This window comes from Notechis scutatus, chromosome 4, assembly GCF_049901735.1.
Source record: "Notechis scutatus isolate UNSWTSFEM ecotype Mainland chromosome 4, rNotScu1.2, whole genome shotgun sequence".
Taxonomy (NCBI): domain Eukaryota; kingdom Metazoa; phylum Chordata; class Lepidosauria; order Squamata; family Elapidae; genus Notechis; species Notechis scutatus.
The window spans coordinates 143,279,149-143,285,148 of NC_142012.1; the positions used below are offsets into that span (position 1 = coordinate 143,279,149).

The 6,000-nt window shown below is 34.0% G+C and overlaps 1 protein-coding gene across 50 annotated transcripts in view; it reads left to right on the forward strand.

Moving 5' to 3' along the window:
* The window catches only part of MBNL1 (muscleblind like splicing regulator 1), a 173,574-nt gene extending 169,327 nt beyond the window's left edge, over positions 1 to 4,247 (forward strand). For all 50 annotated transcript variants that reach the window (XM_087965158.1, XM_087965162.1, XM_087965175.1 and 47 more), the window contains one exon: positions 572 to 4,247. The gene's annotated coding sequence lies outside the window, so the exon portion shown is untranslated. The remainder of the gene's footprint in view (positions 1 to 571) is intronic.
* Positions 4,248 to 6,000: the final 1,753 nt, after the last annotated feature.

Sequence of the window (6,000 nt, forward strand, 5' to 3'; positions counted from 1 at the left end):
AGGACATACCATAATGACCCATGGTTGGTCATCATGTATATAGTCAGCCATTGGGCCACCTATCCCCATTACATTTTTATAGCAAAATATGAAGAAATGGAATTCAACAATGTTTTGTAATGAGAACATTACACAGATGCTGCTGCAGTTAGTCACAAGTAATGCAAAGTTCTTATCTTCACTGCTAATTTAATTTTAGCTGGGGGAAATAACCATAAACTCCTTCCTATTCAGAAGGATATTTTAAATTGATTTGATTACATGCCTTGACTTTTAGCAACTACATAAAAAGACTTATCTAGAATGATCTGTCCTCTCCTGGCCCCTCAGGTCTTTCAACATTCCCTCCCTGTATTTAATTGAGTCTATCCATCTTGCTGATGGCCTCCTTCTCTTTCTTCTATCTTTTCCAATACTCTCCAGGGGATGTGGTCTTCACAAAAGGGATTTTAAATATATGTTTATTTTAATAATTGGCTTTTGACAATATTTCTGTTTGATTGAATTGTTAATATTTTAATAAAGTACTTTTTTAGATATTTTTTTTTAAACAGTCTGCTTGTTTTTCTAGATCATATGACAGAGAAGAGGACAGCGTGGTTGAGTGAAGAATCAGGACAGGTCATTAGCCATAATGTATATACCGTAAAATAACAGCACCCAAATTTCCTCAGCAGTAAGACATCCACATATTGCATGTTAACAAAATGAAATGACAACTTGGAAATTCACTGCACACTGTTGCCTATATACTTTGTACATTGAATAGATATTTGTGCTGGGGTGATCATATTGTCTAAAACAGCCTTCCCTAACTTGGTGCCCTCCAGTTGTGTTGATCTATAAATGTGGATTGCATCCTGGAAGTTGTAGACCCAAGAAAGTTAAAGGGCATCAGGTTGGAGAATGTTAGTCTAAAGACTACAGCATTGTCCATCTTTTCTAGCACACAAGTATGCAATGCATACCCATCTGACGTATGCATTGGTAGACTCTTTTCCTACATAATCATGTACGTCATTTTGAAAAGACAGACTGTGATGTAGCCATAGATCTATAATGTATTGGTACGTCTGTAGACCAAGATATAATTTTTAAAGTAAGTTTATTATCTCAAGGTTTACAAATAACAAAAGGTGCACCTTGTATTTAAAATTGCCATTATAGAAGAGACCGTGCATGCACAGTATAATTTTTTCCTTTTTTGTTTTAAGAGTAATATTTTTAAATGTAATAGATTGTAAGAAGTGGTAAAAGAGGTATCTGACAGAGATGAATGTGCCAAGTAAAACTACAACTGTGTATATTTTTAAAGCACATCAATGGCTTTAAGTACCATGTTGTTAAAGATTTTCATGAAGTGCCATAGACTGTAATCAAAGTAGAGTATTATTTCTTCAGTGTTACTTTAAGAACCACATTTTTGCTTGTTTTGCTAGTAGGTAATCAGTCAAAGGGCACCCTTCCGTTTCAAACCAAAGCTGTCTCAGAAATGGCCACCTCAGTTAATAATAGACAGCACATTTTAATTGTTTTTCTTATTTTTTTAAAGCAAAAACCAGAGTAGATATATGGGTCATTCCTACACATACTGGATATATAAAGCTATAAATTATTATAAACCATTGTAATGGTAATAGTTTTACAAAGTATACTATATAACAAACAATATTTTAAAAAGGGAAGAGCCATTTCTGAGACAATATTAGAAAAAGTCTAAATAATTTTATTTTGCTTCAATTTTCTAACCTCTGTCAAAAGTCCAAGAGACTCTAAATGTGTTGAAGAAGATGGGTTTTCCTTTTCTGATCCAATGCATCACTTCAAAGTCACACACTTAAAAAAATAGTGACTCTAATCATGAGAAAAGCACTGACATCAGATGCCTGATTAAAAAGAAAACCAAAATAATCAACAATCAATGAAAATGTTAATTAGAGTAGGCGCTGGGTGGGTTAAATATTGGGTGAGTTTTATATGTGATTTCTTCTGTTGAGATTTAACTGCTTTATAGCCTTAGAAAGCCTTTACAAAATGAAACAAAAAATAGATGTGCATTCAAGTTTTTAAGATGGATTCATCCAAAGGAAATCCTTTGTGTGGTTTGGATGTTGCAGTTAGTAAAGGATATATTTTGCTCTGTTCAGCAAAGCTCGAGGTGGGGGCCAGGTCTCTGGTAGCGTCGCGTTAGAATGGGAGAGGTGAGGGTTCGGTTCTAGAATTCTCCGTACTTCCAAGTTTACTTGCAAGTTTTTATGCTTGAGAGATGCTTTCTAGTTAAAAAAAAAAAAAAAGAATGATGTGTTGATTTTACTGATTGTACTGTACATCTATTAAAGCCTTAGATTATTACATTACGGGTTAAAACCCATACCAATGTAATTTCAATCGTGTTAAGAAAGTATAGGTGACTTCACATGTTATTGTAGTTTACTTACATTTAGAGAATATGACTTATTTTTCCTTGTTAAAATGTAGTTTTTATTTCGTACATTTATTAGATCATTTTCATTTTCTATTACCAGATGAATGCCATTTAAGTTTATAGAATTTTGTTTTATTAGATTTTACTGATGAATTTTTTTCAAAATATGAAAAAGAATTAAAAATATTTTTTCTTCATAGCATATGCAGTTTTGAATTTACATGTAGTGTCATGAATATTCGTATTCTTGTTAACTAAATGATTTATATTTTACTGATTTAATATTACAATGTAAGAATATCAGTCATTGTTAGTTCTTGTCTAGTTTTCATTAAAAGAACAAAGATCTTTTATATGGATATCTTATATAATCATTGTTAAGTAAGAAGTTAAGTTGTTGCTAATGAAATGATCCTGGCAGACAACTGAGTAATATTTTGATGATTTATTTTGTTTGTAATTAATTATAAAAGAAAAAAATCTAGTTCTTAGATATTAGAATAAAATTTATTTTCTACTGTATCCATTTCAAATGTTAAAATATTGTTTAAATATTTTTTGAAATCCCTGAATATCAGGCCTTCTTATAAATAAGCTGCATAATCAGTAGATCAAGGGACTTTTTTGTTGATAATCCAAATACTCAAAAAGTTTACGTATAACAAGAATTATAATAAGTGTGAGTGCTTGTGCATACTCTTGAGGGATGATTATGCTGCAATTTAGCATGTGGGAAAGTATAGAGAGAAGGTTGACCTTTTGCACTTCTGTATATAGTCAAATAAAAAAAAATAAAGAGAGAAACCTGTATAATAGTAAGATCTTATTTTGAATAAAAATGTCTATAAATACAAGGAGTTTTGTTAAGGCTTATAAAAATGACAGGCTGAACAAAATTGCTTGCAAAAAAGTGGCACAGAATTAGCACTCCATACCCCTTTGAAAAAGTGGCTTTGCTTTATGTGAACAGCTTCTAGTTTGCCAGGATTCTTTCAGCTGGAAAGATTGGCCATCCTTCTCATGACTAACAAAAGCTGCACTGGTCTAAATCTGCCTGAAGATAATTTCTGATGAGACAAGAAAAATAAAAATTATTTTTTTAAAAATGAAATTTCAGAAAAAACAGGTACTTCCAACCATTAAAGGTAAATCATGGATCTAATATGTCTTACATTACTCAAAACAATTACTGCATGTTTCAAGTATCAAGGAGAGAGAGAAAGAAAAAGAAAATATAAATAGATATAAAATATATATTCTATTCAAACCAGTTTCTGAAAAATTTCAGTAGTTTTATTATTCACACACTAGCGCAAAGACACACATACACAGAGAAAGTGATATTGACTTTCACATGCACACTAAAGAAGTTTAAAAATGTTGACAGGCAAACCAAAACAAAACCATCATAGCTGTAGTTGTTATGTAATTATTTTTATTGCTGTAGTGATCCGGTTCTTTTAGCAGGTGAAAAAAAATACCCTTTCAAATTTACCATTTTTAACCTAAAGCACTTGACAAACCATGTACAACATGAAGCCAAAGTGAGGGGGGAGGGAACCAGTGATTGGATCTATTCTGTCTCATAATTCATATTGATGAATTAGTACATGTTGTACTTCCTTGCAACCCTATAACTTTCATCTGCTGAAAGGACAGGTGTGCTTGGTTTTTACTATTATGTAATCACAGACTTAAATTTGCTTGGTAGTTGCTCCTACTTATGTACTCTGTCCTGGGCTGCAATTTGTTTTTATGCTTATTTTATTATTACTGCTATAGCTGTATGAAAAAAAAATAAAGTTAAATTGCCCTAATAAAATTTCTTTTGATTATCTTTTTTTCTGTTTCCAAGTTTGGGAGAAGAGGGTTTCTCTTCTCATTTGTGGTTGGGACAAGGGAGGGCACCATCTCTAGTGGTACAGCTCACTGTGTGAAGACTGACATTAGTTTATAGGATATGCTTCTACAAATATGATGCTAACACTCACATACTGAAGAACCACACGTCTCTCAATTACTCACTGGTAAGTTGTTTCCCTCTGAATAGGACGGGGAAGTTCACTGGGAAGTTCACTATTATTCATGATCCATGTTGCATTACCAATGTGTGAACTCAAGTCTATGAACTGACCTTGAGAGCTACAGAGGTGATCATCAGCGTTCATGAAATAGTTTCCGTAAAATTATGATCGCTTAGTTCTAATGAACTCTAAGCTTAGATGATAAAGTGAATTATTTATTATTAGACAACATGTGACCAATTAGGTCTGAAAAGAGATTTCCTTATCCTTGCAAAGAAACGTAACTACAAAAAAAATGGGCAAAAAAACAACACCGGGAGCAGGAGTGACTTTTCCCATTGATTTTCCTTGTAGGAACTAGTAGAGGCTGTTGGAAATGATTATCATGTGACCACAATTTGCTGAATTTCAAACCTAGATGTCAGATTTCAATCCACATTGATTCATCTCTATTTTTTCCCATTATATGCTTCTGGTGAATGAAAGAATAAATACCACTTTTCTTGGGTAAAAAGGAAGAACCAGGTGGGATCTAATGTTAGCAAGTATAAAACCCATTTGCTCAATAGAACTTTATATTTGTTCTGCTCTCTAGTTGTCCATGAAACCTCAAACTCTACTGAGTCCTCAATAGATTTTGAGATTGCTCAAAAGCAACAGATGAAATGAAACCACTCCTTACTGGTTCTACTGGAAAGGATTAATGTGTTACTTCTTTATAAGCCCTGTATGAGTTAACCTGTGGTTGTATTCTCATGGCAGATACAAGTGAACTATTATGTAAGTACAAATAGTCCTCAACATGACCACAATAACCCCCCAAATTTCCATGGCTAAGTGAGACAGTTTTAAAGTGAGTTTTGCCTAAACTTACATTTTTGGACTCATTAAGTTAATCACTGCAGGTGCTAAGTTAATACACTATTGCAAAGCGAATCTGGCTTCTTCCCACTTGACTGGCCCTGGGACACTACAACCACCATAAATACGAGCTAGTTGCCAAGTATCTGAATTTTGATCATGTGATGGGGGATGCTGCAATGGTCATAAGTATGAAAAATGGTCGTAAGTTTCTATTTTCAGTGCCGTTGTCATTTTGAATGGTCACTAAATGAACTGTTGTAAGTCTAGGACTATCTGTATATCCTTTACATACAGCAATCCCAGTTTTGTGCTTTACGGGATAGATATAAGATGTAAGAGGCTGTCCAAGCTGAAAACGGGGTGACTGCCCCACACCTCTGAGCTCCATTTTTGCTAGCAGAAGTACCAGAGGCTGGTCCTTTGCTGTTTGCAGGCTGGCCTCGCGTGCCAGATCTATGCACCCTGCGGGCCTTGAGTTTTACACCCCTGGTTTAAAGTTACAATGATGCTGAACAATGGGCACTTATGATGGGTCTTCGTCATTGTAGCTGTCACAGCATCCCTGCACTCACATGATCATAATTGAAGTGCTTGGCAATTGGCTCACTATTATGGTACCACTATGTCCTACAGTCATTTAATCACCATTTACATCCTTCACAGCTGGCTTCCAACAAGGCAATGGGA